The sequence below is a fragment of the Mastigoproctus giganteus genome, chromosome 5, assembly GCF_048544385.1.
Source record: "Mastigoproctus giganteus isolate SK-2022 chromosome 5, ASM4854438v1, whole genome shotgun sequence".
Taxonomy (NCBI): domain Eukaryota; kingdom Metazoa; phylum Arthropoda; class Arachnida; order Uropygi; family Thelyphonidae; genus Mastigoproctus; species Mastigoproctus giganteus.
In genome coordinates, this window is record NC_143579.1 from 224,979,131 (window position 1) to 224,996,132 (window position 17,002).

General features: G+C 39.2%; 1 protein-coding gene across 2 annotated transcripts in view; it reads right to left on the reverse strand.

The window, feature by feature from the left end:
* The window catches only part of LOC150086167 (uncharacterized), a 204,897-nt gene extending 195,169 nt beyond the window's left edge, over positions 1-9,728 (reverse strand). For both annotated transcript variants that reach the window (XM_090374428.1, XM_090374427.1), the window contains exon 1: positions 9,365-9,728. The gene's annotated coding sequence lies outside the window, so the exon portion shown is untranslated. The remainder of the gene's footprint in view (positions 1-9,364) is intronic.
* Positions 9,729-17,002: the final 7,274 nt, after the last annotated feature.

Consider the following 17,002-nt stretch of genomic DNA (forward strand, 5'->3'; position numbering starts at 1 on the left):
CACTACGAATACTACACATCGTGTTTCTTACCCTCCCCGGTTCGATACACGAAGTGCTTCCTTCACATACAAATATTTGTAAGACAGAACACGTAGAAAAAGGACCCGGATGTTCATTAGAGTGCCGATTGGTCATTTTCTAGACGCCTACTAAACTCTTATTGACAATAGCGTCTGATCAATGAATGCTTCCTCGTTGGGTTGTAGAAAGGTCAAAAGTCACCAAATTCAACTCCCATTTAATGCTAAGGCGATCCGCCGGCGGTTTCAACTGCGTGACACGTGACCTTTACGACAGTAACGAACGCTATGACTTGCACTAGTACCACCGTCTAACCTTTAGAATGAAGGGGACCTCGACAATTGCTTTTTTTTGTAATACATTAGTGACACTATAAGAGATAAGAGGAACGAAACTGAGAGGAGAAAAGTTTTAGTGACTTAAGAGGAAAGCAGAGACATAAACTCACATAATTTTCGTTCGGCAGAGTTCAGCCATTGGTTGTATCATACACCTGAATTCCATTATATTTTTTTACCAAATAAGTAGATAGATCAAAGATAACTGATGTCGTTAAGTTATATTTTTTAAAATTTACTGTGAAAATTTTAAAATTTAACTGTAGCAATGAAGTAAAAGTAGGAAAAAGAATAGGTCATTTGATGTTAGACTATATAGGAAGTAGTACAGCAATACCCCTTTCTAATTTGCAACCAACTTCAAGACAGAATATCTCTAGGAGAACTGTTTATGTGTGTGTTAAGTGCCCAAGCAACTAGAGCTGTGAGACGTCGGTATATTTGACTATAATTGCACGATTCCTTAGGTCATTTGCTGTTTCTGGATGAAAAACCAGAGTTTTCATTCTACCCTCTCCTGAAACCAACTGAGCCACGTTGTGGGGAAAACAAACCATAGAAATTATTTGCGTCATGTATATGTTTGTTTTGTAGATTTAGAAAAAAAAAGCATTTGGTTGGATGAATTGGAAAATGTTGGTGGAGATTCTGAAGGATGTGGGAATTGATTTTCGAGATGGAGGATCGATATTGGGTTCAGTGGTTATCTTGAGAACGGTTGTTGGTAATACGAGGAAAATAGAAATAGGTGAAAGATGCAATTAGGACAGAAGGAGAGACAGATGGAAGGTTCTGTTATGCTCGAATAAGAGTAACTCCAACTTAAGGACAGTTTTGAAGAATATAGGATGAGAATAGATTTTGGTTAAATAAAGTTATGGTGAGAGGAAGGGATGGAAAAGAAGTAGCTACTAAAATGGATGATACGAGGATGTTTCAAGTGGATAAATAGATATCTTGGCAATCTGGTGACAAGTGGTGGGAGTAGTAGTAGTCAGGAAATTAAATGTTTTGTGTGGACTGTAATGCTTTATAAGGCGAGATTTTGTTAATAAGAAAAAAGGTTAGTAAAATTGAAGATTTTGAGATGAGTGTGCGGAGGAAGATTGAAAGGATGAAATGGACTGATGGGGTTAAAATGAGGAAGTATCGAGGAGGGCTAGAGAAAATTGAAGTGTGATGAATGCTGAGGAAAGGAAAGAAAAATTGGTTTGGACATGTACTGAGGGGAGAGATGTTTAAGAGACGATTTGATGCAGGCGAATAAGTATCGTGGGGCTGAAAGGGAGAATTAGGATTGATGAAGATGCGATTGAGTTCTGGCTCTCATGAACCTGCCATGTGGCAGAGAACTTGGGTTATACTTTGATGAATGATGTTCATGGACAGATTTGATGAGAGTTTTAAACTACAACCGATTCTATACATAGTTTATTGAAATTCGAGATCGATTGTAAATAAAAAAATAATACAGATTGAGGATCTATAATCTGTTCGAATCAAAATCTTTTTATTTGTCCTAAGAGATTTGTAACATGCACCCACTATTTATTCTATATTAATATGGAATTAATAACCTCTCTGAGTGCTTTGGTTGTACGGTACACTTTTAGATGCCTTACAGTAGAAGGACAGCTCAAGTATATGCTCTTCTTTGAAGTCAATGTGATCCAAGTCAGGTGAACATAATCGCCATATTGCTCATCTTTCCTTCAATTCATTATTACAGAAAGATAGCCGAACCATGTTCACACTTTGCGACTGATGTTTGGATGGTCGCCACGATGAATGAACCATGTGTAGTTTTCTTAGTGGGGGGGAATTTCAATTGGAACTGTACTTAGAAGATGGAGAAACATAAAGTAAGGGACGATTTCATCGCCGCACAGTGAGAAACCCGTGTATGATGGAGAAACTCTGCTGGTGTCTTACGGACATACCTTGATTGGGGTTTTCCTTTGTCCAGCAAAGGGATTCTGCTAGTTCAGGATTCCTTCTAATTGCTAAATCTTCTCTGGCATAAACAGACAAAGCAAAGATTGGCAGTTGATTCATCGTGGAGGGTACCACTTGGCAGCAATCCCTGAACGACAGTGATATAGATGATTCTTGTGGCTTGTCTGCTACACATGAGACTGGGACATCCCCGGTGTCATTTGGCGACTAGATAATCATCTGTACTGTAGATTTAATGTATATCGACTGAGTTATCTCTGTGCATACCACACAGCCTATGCTGTAGTTCATTGGCAATTCTCGAAGAGCCGATGCATCTCCATGAATTCTTCGAATGTATACCTCATTACTCAACCATACTTTCCTTTCGAGATCTACTGCAAAGAATGGAAAAAGTGGAAATGTCCATTATAGGAGGTGAAACGACAGTTGCTGCCCATTATAACAATGTAGGCACACTTTATTCCATCATAATGAAGCAAACAAGATTGATTAGTTACAGTATATTGCCAAAAGTATCCAGACACCCTCTGATTTGGAAGGGAAAATGAGCCATACCGACTATTCTTGTGTTAGCAATAGATATAAAAGCAACTACTTTTAAGCTAGGAGTGAGCAGTTGAACGAAATACAGTAATGTGTAAAGACGTTGAGTTTAGCAATTTCTGACGGAGAGTCATCATAGGATGCCATATTAGTATCAATCTGTTCGTGCCATTGCAACAGAAGTGAACATTCTACATTAATAGTGGCTGTCGTAATCACAAAATGGAAATGTCATGATGCTGCTGCTACAGCCGTTAAAGGCTTGGGTAAACTGCAGAAAACTGACGGAAAGAGTCGAAGGGCGCTCAAAAGAATGGTACGTAGATCTCATCAGTCAACAAGTACTATCAACCGAGAGTTCAGGGAACTATCAACAAAGAATTCAGGGAAGCCCCAGTAACTGATATTTGTACAAGGATGTCACGCATGGCATTAAATTTTACTGAAGAGATCAACACACAAACCAAATATTACAGCACGCAATGCACAGCGACTCTCTCGGTGGATAACCCATCGTAATTGGTCCTTGCAATGTTGGAAAACTGTATTATGAAGTGATGAAGCACGGTACACTGTTTTCCGATCTGATGATTGTGTTTGGGTCTGTCAGATGTCCAGTGAACGTCATTTACCAGAGTGTGTCGTGTCAATTTTGGATTGTTGTGGAGATTGTAACCATGCGGAATTGTTTCTCGTGGTTTGGACTTGGACCATTGATCATAGTTCCTGGCACGAATTGCATACGATGCATTGATTTATATCCTTTTTCTCTCCATGGTAGCCCTAGTAGGCAGGATACATCGCTGTTTACCTCGTTTGGAGAGGGGTCTGGGTTCGATTTCTGTCGACGACTGGAGGAATTTCTAAAATCCTCCTCATTTGCGCTGTAGTTAGCCGATCTCATGCGGAGGGTCTAGGGTTACCCCTTGAGTTATTCCAGTTTTTCAGCCCGCACAACGTGCAAACGAACCCGTGAACACGCACTTCTACTGACATAATACACTTATGGCTATGAGCTCACTCTTATATTATATTGGTGTAATACCACTATACTGTATTATATTATGGACTCGCTATTAAATATTGTAACAATAAAATCCGCTTGCACGATTTTTTAAAATTCATTCATTAAAAAACAAAAACAAACTTCCGTTATATTTTGTACAAATAGATATGACAGTATGTAGCTCGTAATAAAAGGTTGAACGTAGGACTTAGAATTATAAGAGGGTCATTTCAGGAGTTTCCTGTATGTGATCAGTACGCGCTACAGACATGAACAATAAATATAAATGATATGTTACAAAAGCTGCATCTATTTCTCTCCCCACCCCATTTAACTTAATTACCACCAGGGTCGACTTGCTTCTCCCATTGGTGGGGCAAACAATCGATCGAAGCACTGTAATCCTTTATGCTCAGGTGACATAATGATCCTCTGGAAGCAACTGAAGACGTCTGCAAATTCAACCGATGTTCCCAAAGTAGTTTCTTCACTTAAGCGAACAAAAACGTAATCACATGGAGACAGGTTCGAAGAATATAGAGGTATGGCAGCATCTCCCAAGTCCTCAGCCAATTGTTGAACATCTCAGTGGCAATGGATTCTGCATTGTCCTGGATAACACCATATTCAGCAGCTCAGGTTTCTTTATCTCCTGGTGAATACATCCATGCCACGTCTAAATGCGATCAAGACATTCTGCATCCGTACGCTTGAAATGAAATGAATTCACATGCCCTTTTTAGCGATCCATAATCTCTGCGCTGTTTATGCACAATCCATTAGCATCATACCTACCGGGTGTTCACTTGCGCAAACCGTTACAGGAAACTATTGAAATGTCTTTTTATAGCATGCGAAATATTCAAATGTAAGTAATTTTCGAGTAACAGAGAGGTGTTTATCATGACAATTACTTGGTTAAAAAAAAACAAGATTTTTTTCAGTAATTTTAAATCTAAAGTAACATTTACTTATTTTCATAGTGTTTTAAATCTCCACATCTTATAGATGTTTATAGGTATATTGATTGAGGTCGTGTGAATTCTCAGGATATTAATATCTTAAGAAATTAAAAACCTTCTAAGTGATATATTAATGATATATTATTGGCGCGTTTGAGCTGACCATGGTTCAAGCCTCTGTGACTACTAAATGCCAGTGATTTTGTTGTATTCTTGTTTATACTCCGGCACGACCACTAGGTCACTGCAGTTTACAATAAATCAATTAATACAAATGTTAATCGTATTTAGCAGTCATGGGCTTGAATCCCGGTCCGCTCAAAGAGCGTGTGCTACTGCACTCGCGCTCCTGACCACTGGGCTACGTCTCTCTATCTTGTGAGCTCGTCATGACCCTACGTGGCCGTCTTAGGGTAGAAACAATTCTTTTAATGAAACAATCGAAACCTAATTTTTTTAAAAGTAAAATTCATAAGCTGTAGACTTTGTACAGCACGGATCCTGCATTTTTAACAAAAATTGTAACATGTTAGGAGCCTTAGGTCTATGTATATGATCCCACAACAGCCAAAAAGACGGCTCGTCAGTCAAAATCACAATGGTCATGGTGGTTGAATTTTTTTGACAACGAGGGGATGGTGTTATCAGAATTCATTCTTCGAGGTGTCGCTGTTAATGCAGCCTCCTGCCAATAAGTTTTTAAAATTGTAGAGAGATGTAGAGAGAGATAGAGATGTAGAGAGAGAGAGAGAGAGAGAGACGCAATCTGTCGTAAACGACTGAAAAATCGCGAAATGGCTAGCTCCTTCACGGCACTCGCCATCCGGTAATTTTTTACCAAAAAGACATTCCCATCTTGTCACCCCCCCCCCTCCCCTTTTCACTTGATTTTTGGCACTATTCAGTTTTTGGCTGTTTCCAAAATTAAAAGAGGCCATGAAAGTAAAATGTTTTGAGTTGATTCCAGAAATCCCATGAAACACGGATCACCTAAAAGCATTCACAAAACAGGGCTTCCAGTAATGTTTTGATCAATGGCAAGCACGATGGAACAAGTGTGTATTTGCAGGAGATTATATCGAAGAGTATTATCAATGTAAACATTTATCATTGAATAAAATTAATTTTTTGAAATGTTCACCGAACTTTTTGATCAAACCTTGTATATACTTGAAAGTGCACGAAGGTTTTTAAATGAATACTATATATGCATACATGTCCACACAGATAGACCTTTAAGGATGGGCAGTTACGACATATAAGAAACGGAGAAATAGACATCGTATCCATCTAGTTCTTCCAAAAAGGAAGAAAGATGTAAATGCATAAAGTTGTCTGAATGCTGGAGCTTCTGCCCATACATAATCGATACACCATATCTTTTTAGAGCCGATTACGATTGAACAACATTAGTGTCTATAGCGCTGCAGAGAGCGAGCAAAACAAACTGCCCTTCGGGTGACAACATCCATCATCCCTTGCCCTACCCGCTTCCTTCGAATCATCGCCATATTGTGGTGAAGGTTTATGTTGGCCTCCTTCCGTAAATTGATTATCCGGAGACCTGCCATATATGACCTTCTACAAAGAAAAGATTTAAGTGATAGTCGATGTGTACCGGTACATTAAGATGCGGAGAAAGATTGAGGAAAAGGTTCCGAAGGAATGAGAAGACGCAAGCTCTGGAGTAAGATTCAGTAGAGGAATGCGTGACCAAATGACCCGTATACTGGCAAAAGATCCTCGCCGAAGTATCGCCTTCCATTTTGCGTGGAAATTATTCGTTGCTTTAGAAACCCTGTTCTGCCCTCACAACTCTAGTTGATCTAACGCGTTGTTAGGAGCAACAGTGTTCTGACGTCATTCTGTCGGCAATGGATTGTGCCGCGGCCCTAGGAACGCCAGCAGAATCTTCGGTCAAAAATTTTGATTGCTAAAACCTCCTTCTTTTCTTCTGCGTCCTCGGTATTTCTTTTCATAACTCTCCTAAGAAAACTCGATCTTTTTTATAAGCTAGTAATTGTAGCTAATAAACTGATGCGCCCTACAAAGAAAACGCAAATACAATGGAAATTCATTCTTTGAGTCGATTCCAGCTTTTGAATTTTCATCCTCTTCATTTATGTCAGCGTATTTTATTTCAGTTAAGTTTAAACGTATTCAATGTCATTATACGTTTTATTTCTGCGCCATAATAATATTCATTTTTCTATCATCTTAAATACATTTCATTTTTAGTCTATATAACTTAATGAGACCTTGAATGAATCTTTGTACTGTACTAACGTGCTTTATTCTTTTTTTGCCACAGGTTTGGAGGAAATTTTTGAGAAGTTATTCGATTCCATCTTTTGACTTTCTTATTTGGAAAGCTCTGTTTGCTTCCCTTCAACTTTTCATTTCTAGAGTTGTGGAAAAGCTACATAAAGTGCGCCAATCGCACGTGGGATGTGAAAATCGACTCATCACTCCCCTCTTTGACGTCATATTACGTCATTGCAAACGAACGTTTAGCGGTCGTAGCTAGGAGTCTATAAACAAGGAGAAGGATCTTAATGCTTTCCCCTCCTTCCCCCTTGCATTCGCAGCTATAAAGTAGAGAAATGTCTTTCAAGTAGTTTGGATTCAGATTTACAAGCTTTTTTTGTCGTCAGATGGAGATAAAAGATCTTTGGTTTATTGGAGAGCTGCTGTTACGTCGATTTCTTCTTTCTCCTCAGATCATCAAGAAGAGAAAAAGCAGGTAATTTCTAAAAACAGCTAATTAAACATTAAATGAAAAATAATCTTCCTGTAGCCATAAATTTCATAATCCACAGGAAAAGTTAGTTCAATGATAGTCTCTGCTTCACCCTTGAAACCTTTGCCATATTTCAAGATTTCATATCTTGTTATATGGGTGTTAAACTAGCGAATTTTATCCTCTCCTTTATCATAAATAACATCAACTAGTAACATTGTAATCCCAGGTCACTATGTCTGCGATATGGTAACTGATTCAATATCATCCTATCTTATAATACTAACTTCATAATAGCTTACCTTATATAACGCGAGTGGTATGAGAATAAAATACGGTAATACCAGTTGGTACTGAGGTACGGTTGTGCCACTTGGTGTTATACTAAGGGATGAATAAAAAAAAGCCTGTATTATGAGATTAATGGTCCTTAGTATAATATGGTATGAAACCTATGGAATTGGACTGATTTCACGGTGAATTGAAACTGAGACTCATCATAACCAAGTGTTTACTATAATTCAGGTTGAGTTCAATATATCTTATAGATTCTGTAATAGAATACCATCGGGTAAATTGTTCTAATGTAGCCAAGTGTCTTGTTTTAGTAGGTCTGTTAGAATGTAGGTTAAGAGCCTCTCTGGGGTAGGAGAGGCAAGGATCTAGGGGAAATAAGAAGGGATCCATCCCAAATCCCAAAATTGACTGTCCATGTATTTCATTTACGAATTTTGGAACTAGAGTAAGGAGGCAATGTGACAGGAAAAAGGTTAAGAACCCCTGCGTTAGAATACGGACATCCCTTTGGAAAATTTGTGGTCACTATTACAAATATTAATAAATTTATCATTATAATGAGAGACTGAATATAAGCACACTTATTATTGTAGTGAGTAATAAGCTTTCCCGTTTCTTTAATCTTTCCAGTTTGTTCTAAGTAATATATTTATATTCAATGAGGGATGTGAAAAAAGCCGTTCTTATTCTTAAAGTTCCGAACATCACGATGTGTTCATCGCTGAACATACATTACTTCATTCTGTAATAAAATAAAATCATTTACATTAAATTAATTCATTTGATCGAGACAAATACTACATAAATGTAAAGTTTTGTATGTTAACCATACTTTTCTTGCAGGTGTATATTGGATCGATCATCAGTATTCATAAAGCTTGCCTCAATTTGACAAAGCGAAAAGCAAGCTCATGACATCAATATTATATGCGAATCCCTCTTTTGGAAATAAAACGGTAAGCGAGAGATGTTAAGAGAATGGTGACGTCATCTTTGGAAATCGACATTAAAATGACGTTTCTAGGCAACCATTCTTTCCCCATATTAAACGTGAAAGTAAAGAAATGGTCCAGTTCGAAAGGCACACCAGCTATGAATACATATCAGTCTGACGATTTTACCAATCATCCCGAATACTTCAGTGCCCGCGAGCACTGTTCTGACCCTCAATATTTTGAAAGGATGATTCCGTTCCCACCAGATGATATCGAGTTAAACTTTCTTCAAATTACAAGGAAGACACATATCCGAACGTGGATTCGCACGGAAGAGCTAGGGTGAGTGACGACACAAGCGATTTCATTACGTGTAGGGTGATCCATTGCACCGTAGGTGGGAGGGTGCTGCCGGTGTAAGACCGAGAGAGGACAAGAATGCGTGAGCATAGTGACTGTTTCCGCAAGGCAATTGCCGTTTGGCGTAAACGGCAGAGGTCAACCACCTCGCTGGCCCGTGCGACTCGTTAAACGAAAATAGAAAGAAAACAACGGTACTTACCGGACTTGTGTAGTGTGGTCCCTCCATGCGTTCTACAGCGGTTGGGGTCATGGCCAGTGTGGGTCGTCGGCTGGCCGCGAACGCTGGATGGGGGTGGACAGGTGGCTGTTTCCCCGCTGTCGGCTAGGCTGGAGCCCGAAGTTTCCTTTGACGGCACTCTCGCGTTCATCGCACTACGGCGGAAACGCAGTTTGAACCAGGACTTTACGGAGGATTGGCGAAGTGGAAGGGCGGACGCAGCTCTTCCATTTTGAGGGGGAAACGGCGGCGAACGCAGATCCTTGTCGGACAGATTCAGATGCGACGGGGTGCAACCACGAAGAATCAGGTTTGGTCTGGATTGACGAACAAGGTATACACCGGAACGCACTCGCTTTCCCCCCTCCGATTTCCATCCCACTGCACATGCGTGGAGAGCGATTTGCGTCACCGCTGATGCAGGAAAGGGACGACACAAGTCAGAGCGTGGCGCACATCGACTGGCGTTTCTGAGTCGGTGCACGGCGTTTCGTTTGGTGCAGATCATGGTAGAACAGTGTGCGGGGGGTAGCTGCAGCTAAGGGAAGGCAAATACTTCTTTCGTTCCATCGTACGTTCGTGCAGCGCACAGAGTCTCATAGAGAAATCACCCACGCTTCGCACCTCTGACATTTGCATTACTGACGACTGACGACCTGTCTCATACACCCCCTCTGACGCTCCTGCTCCGTTCTCTGTAGGGAATGGGGAAAACGATAGAAGGAAGATGCTAATATTGACGGGGGAGAGAAGGGAGGAAGCGATTAAGATGACCGCCAGGCACATAGGGGTGATAGCGATGAGATAACGTCCGAAGGGGAGAGAAATTCACAAAGCGTACTAGAAGGTTTTTTCTCTCTAAATATTGCAGTGAGAGGATTCTCATATTCTCTACAAGTGTGCAACCTTTTGAAAGATACGTTACTCTTTTTTTGAGCGTAGTTAGTCTTTTACCACTACTCCAAATTGTCACTTTTGTTCTTAGTTATGACTGGTTACCCAGCTGGGCCAGATCAGCTGTTTCCACGTGCAGGGTTCTAAATGGTCCATTGTCCTCAATAGCTGGTTTATTCGCCACTTGTCACTCGTTTAAAATTCGTTTTCTTGAGTCGCCAATTATTTTTCTCCTTAGTATAAACTTCACGTAACGTAAGCTATAAATTAAAAAGTCACTATTTTAATTCTACAAGAACTCAGATAATGCGGTCCCCATTTTCCTTAAAGAAAGAACTGATTTTTGGTTGTTTTATTTGCTTTTCTTTCTCTTTGTAACAGGAAATTGCATTTAAACTGATCAAACCATTCACATCCATGGCTAGCATTAAAAGCTTCTTCATTCGCTTTTTCGCCAAAATCTTTAATCTCATATGTAAACATCATTAGAAAATTTATATTAATTTTGATAGACAAGGGCCGACGAACACCGATGACATCCTTGTTCGTCGAATATATAGGGTAGAACGAAGCGAATCGGATCACACGGCGATTTGGGTGAAAATAAATAATTCTTAAAATATTGCAAACTGAAACTTTTAGAATTTCTTGCATAACGAGTTATCAAGCAACCCTGGAGGCAAAGCAGCAATAAAACATAGAATAAGTGTGGAAAGTGAACTCTATCCATGGAAAGAGAAAAAGTCGGCTTGACCACTAAAAGCATTCAAGTATAAAAATCAGTGCAATTGACAATGATCGTATTAATAAATTTAATAACAATTCTCAGATGAAGGAGAGGATTTGTTTAGCCGATTTTTGAAACATCATCCAAGACTTTTAGTCAAGAAAGTAGAAGGATACTCTGAAACAAGATACAATTAGTATGGTTTCAGAGAAAGAAACTACAAAAACTAATAGACGTTTTTGAATTGAATAGTAGACCCAAATGCATTTATAACCAAAATGAAACCGAGTTTCCAATGAAGAGTTCACCTCCAAACGTAGCAAAAAACTGGCAAGACATGATGCAACTCTAATTATCTCAAAAAAAGAGAAAATGTAACAGTTATCGCATATTTTAGTGCAGTTGGATCCCATATCTACATTTGTAATATTTAAAGATGCTCGCAAAAGAGATGAATAAGCCACTGGGATTCCAATTGGTGCAGGCGTTTTTATGAAAGAACCTGGCTGAGTTAACGAATGGGTATTCATTGTTGGTTGAATTGTTTCAAAAAACCATAGCACGCGACAAAGTAATCCTCTTGTCCTGGATGGTTATCGTTCGCATTAATCTCCATGTGGCAGATATCTGAGTCTTAAAATTCAGCTTCTGCTTCCACCATACGACTGACGATTTCCAACCTCCTGATGTTTCTCTACTGTGCATTTAAATCACTAATGCTCTTGTAACCAATACCCCACTTGGACGTTATATTCAACATAAAATTATAAATAAACTCTTATTCGTATGAATATTTCGAAAAGTTTGTAACGAAGCTGGGGCGGTTGATAATGGTGTAAAACTTTCGAAATATCCAGGATATATCTTCTGAAAGGAAGTGCAATTCGAAATCTCAAATATAGATAACTTAGTTGATTTCAATCTTTCTAAAACTCAGTTCTGTCTTATATCCCACAAAAAGGATTCTTTTGATCTTACGTCTATCTTCGACGACACTCAGATTTCTAGACAAGATCACATATTTCTATTAGGGATTACCCTGACTTCTAATCTTTCTCCTGGCATAAGCAAATATTTGCACTGCTTCCGCTGCATCTAAAAAACTGGGTTTTCTCTTTTGCTCTCAGCGTTATTTTCCTTCTAAACAGCTGCTCACTCTGTACAAATCTCAAATCCGCCCTACCACTGTTCCCACATCTGGGTCGGTTCCCCCAAAACCTCTCTCAGGTTTCTAGACTCCATTAAAAAGAGGGCAGTTAGGTTAATTAATGACCCATCTCTAATTCTAAATTGGCTTCTGTAATTCCTGCTCTCTCTCTTCCAAATCACTCCGAACACGTGCTGCAACCTGCCAGCATTCTTTTACTGTCCAACTTCAAACTCACAAAATCAATTTTTCTTCTTCCTCATTTATTCCTTCAATTTCAGGGAAACATTCCCTTTATACGCATTTCCTGCAATTTACAATCTACAGAAATTCAAGTCTAATGTTAACACTTATCCTCTTTCATCCTCTCAACCCTCAACCAACGCACGGTACTAAATACTATAAGTTCTAATACATTTCGTGCTTTGGGTTTTCATAAAAAAATATAGTTCTGAAGCTAAATTAAAATATCGAACGGGAAGCTCAACAGGTACGCATAGTCCTAATGATTTCTTAATAAGTTTCTTAAATAAAATGCGAGCTAATAAAACCCACGAAGATCCTGCGACTAGAAAAGTAGAGAAAATTCTTTTAACTTCTCCTTTCAAACAGTAATCACAAAAAAAAAAATCAAAATTTTCAGGCGATGCATCTAAAAATATTTTCATTTTTAGAGTGGGAAGATCCGATCTCAACCCATACTATTATTTGGGTTGAGATCGGACTCAGTGCTAACCACTGAAGTGTTCCGATGTTCTTTTCTTTATATCCTTGTGTTTGTGACATGAAACATTGTCATGTTGGAAAGGGCCACTTCCATAAAATTTCAATAATGTAGAGCCCACAGAATTGTCCAGGATATTACTGTAGAACGCAACATTCATGGTTCTATGCACCTAATCCATACTATAAGAAAGCCCCCAATGATACCTCCTTCCAGCTTCACAGTCTGGACAACACCCTTAATAAGTGCTCTTCAAGAATCCTATGCGTAAAAACGCCCGTCATATTGGAAATGTTTGTAGCGTGACTCCTCGATCTAAGGCTGATATCTGTTGATCTTCTCTCCATGTTCGATGTGCTTTGCGCCATTCCAATCGAGTATGAATTTTTCGTTATCAAAGGCTTGCGGACAGCTTCTAGGAGTTAATGGGAAAATGGGGTAACCAATGGGGTCAAGAATACTTAAATCGGCAGGAAACGGGTTGGCTACTTTCAGTATGTTACGCCACTCATTTTGCGAGTTTCACTTCACCTCTGTACCTTTAGCACATTGCCGCTTATCAACTTAGAAATGTTAAATTACCGAGAAATCGCACGCACAGACACTTTCCCTTCATGATATCCAACTATCATTCAACTTCAGAAATTCTATTAGTTCCTTCTGTGTGTCTTCGGAATAGGATAACGGCCGATCACATCGCTACGGCTGTAGTGGAATCAGGAAGTCAGAACGGGATGGTTGGTGGATCTACCGACTAGCGACTGTTTTGTATATCTGTCGCAATTTGTTAGACTTCCAACTCGCAACGACGTTTTGGCTGCGTCTCTGTTAGGAACACAATTAGCAGACGACTGCGAGAATTGGACTGCATTCTTATGATCTGTAAACTTTGTCCATCTCTGAAGCCATTTCATCGTCGTCAAGATCTGCAGGGGGAGAGCTGCTTGTGGAAAAAAATGGTATCGTGTCGTTCTGCTTGGGATTCAGCGACGTCTGGAGATGCACTCGGGACAGAAATAATCCAGCCTGCACACCAGAGAGGGGCATACCAGTCCAATATCCGGCATCATGATATGGGGAACTATCAGTTACTATGACCATTCATCTCTGGTCGTTATTGATGGCATGTTGACAGAAAGACTCTATCGCCCATCCATTGAACACATTTCAGATAAGGTGGAAGTTCGGTGATATTTGCCTCTCAGTTCCTCCTACCATTGTCCAACTCACACTATCAGTACAAGAAGCATGGCTCAAAAGTTTTAGAAAATTGTAAGAAAACTATCAAAATTACTAAATTAAAAACTTTATCTGAAACGTTTCTCAATAGACGGTTTGCCAAAATCATTTAAAAACTATGCTTATAGGGGACAAGATGAACGTGACTAGCTGTTCAGCAGTTTGGACGTGATTATAAAATACTCAATACCTACAGTTATCTAAAATGATTTATAATGGATCCAACAGTAACAAAATGCCAATAATCTCAGTAATACATCTCTTTCTCGATCTCGAAACAATCCATTATTTCTTTTCTCACGAAGTAAGCGAGATTTTATTTCATTTAGTATATCTGCTAATTCACTTTCAAGAGACCTGCAATTTATGATTTATTTCGTGCCTGGAAGTACGATAAAACATCCGAAGTAGTTAAACCCGTTGTCTGGCAGACTTCCAGCAGTCCCTAGTATTTAAGTATTCTTGACCCCACCTCATAGTTGCCAACAACAACACATGTTTCATTCAGTTCCACTAACACGTTCAATCACTTCAAGATAGGACTACTTTATTCTTTGCTCACTAACTAAGATTTATTCCATAAAATGTTTTCAAGTCCACATGCATTTTGGACTGTAGGTATAATGCAAATAGCATAATAACACGTTATTAGATGTTCTATTGCGCTGATCAGCGTGAGATGCTAATCGTTTACGTCCATATAGGTCACAATTATACATGAAAATTTTGGTAAATCCGTTCATTCTTTCATCAAGCAGTATATTCCAGCTTTCCAATTTCTTTCGCTAATGCAAACCCTAATCTCTTGCTTATCTGAAAAATTTGTAATTCCCTGTATAGTCTCCGATCAATGATGAAAAGCCATCTGTACAGTGAGGCTATAGTTGCTTATGATAATACAGTACTTGTAGATCGCTTGCAATCTCATAATCGACAGATGCGAGGCCCATATTATTCGCTTGTGTCCACAACCTCCCCCTATCCCCCAAAAAAGAGAAAAAATAAATAAACGCAATATCAAGTGTTTCATGAAATGTAGCACAAACTTCGCTAACTAATGATAAGCAATAAGAATCTCTTGTATAAGTTACAATGTGCAATAACGAAACTTAACCCTTAGTAATAGTCTGGTGAGGGATTTATTGGAAAATCCTTTTGCCTGCTTGAAAAACAGCATACATTATAAATCTAAAGTACATAATTCATGCTGGGTAACATTTTGAACATAATATTGTGTAAACAGACAATCAATGTGTAAATAAGACCAAATGTAATTATTTGACAAAACCCTATTATTCACAAAAGTAATTTATGACAGATATATCAAAGCAAAAATTTAATGCATTAAGATCCCACACAAATATTATATCTGCCTTCTTGTTTCTTCTTTCTATACGATGTTTTTCTGTCTTTCTCTGTCTGTATTCAGTATTTGAGACATCCTTCAAACATTAGGCGGGGACAGCGTAGAGTTCTGAGGAACTTGTCAACTTTTCTTTTCCATCTTTTGATTCTCAAAGTTTCTGTGATTTTTCTTCGCTCGATTAACTCTTGGGGATCTTCCCTGCAATAAAGAATAAATTGTAATTCTTTGTAATTTTGATTCCATAAGCCATATTTATTAAGAACCTGGCTATGGAATCAAAACTTTTCCAAATATTGCCAGAAGAAGATGCTGATGCACAAAGTGAGGTCCGTGACACATGGTTCGATCTAGTAGCATGACGTTCCTCGAATAAAACTGGCTCAATGACGAGCCATGCAATAAAACCACATCATATATTGGTGCCTACAGAGAAGTTTCGATATAGGTATAAGGGTTGTGTGTTGCCCAATTTTAGTAAAAGATAAGCTTTGTCTGCCCAGCACGTGTTCAAAAACCATATTTACTAATGCCTCTCGCTTTAGTAAATACTGTGATAGCAGTTGCTATATGCGTTGGATTTTATGACATACTAGTGTAATGTATTTCTTACCACACTATCATGATTGGAATGCCAGATTGACGTGAAACTGCATGAGTACTGCTGTTCTATTCGTCGAAGAAGCGGCCAATTCATCGGCACCAACATCCATACAGAAGCTACCAATCGATTATCAAAATCCATGCATTCGTGTCTGTCTTTAATAGCAAGCACAACTGCAATGGACGTTCATGAACCCTTACTTCGTGGAGCCTCATGAGTAGCCCAGTGGTTATAATCCACTGTAATCCACGGGCGGAAAAAGCTTGAATTTGAATCAAGTCAGTGACGCGAGGAATTTTTTTTGTGCGCCTTTTTAAACAACGTGGACAGTTAGTTGGTCTTAGCAAGGGTTTCATGGTTTCCCCCTGAAATTCTGGTTTTTCGTCCAGCAAACCGACCGAATAAAGCTGCAGCCATTATCAATCCACTACAGGATGGAAGTCTCCTTTTGTGATTCATGTTGAGGGAAACGGACCATAATCTGCCACGCTGGTCCAGTGCGGGTTGCCAGATCGACCGTATTTAGCAGTCACGGGCTTGAACTCCTCTCTCAAAGAGCGTGTGTTACTGCACTCTCGGTCCTGATCATTCGGCTACCGACCTCATTTACAGACCCAATATACTGACCCCTCAACTCCATACTTACTTTGTTGATAAATACGCTTAACCTACTTTGTGGACTAACTGTCAGGCGTGCTGTTTCCTCCAACTACAAGAAACAGCACCGTATTTAGCAGTTACGGGCTTGAACCCCGTTCACTGAAGGCACGTGTACTAATGCACCCGCGCGCGTGACCGCTCGGCTAAGCGTACAGTTTATCAGCTTGCTCGGGCAAAGATAACAAAGTCATTATTGGAAAGTGAATGACAGTTACCCTTTAAAGTAATCTATACACCTCGTTAACGTCATTTTATATAACAA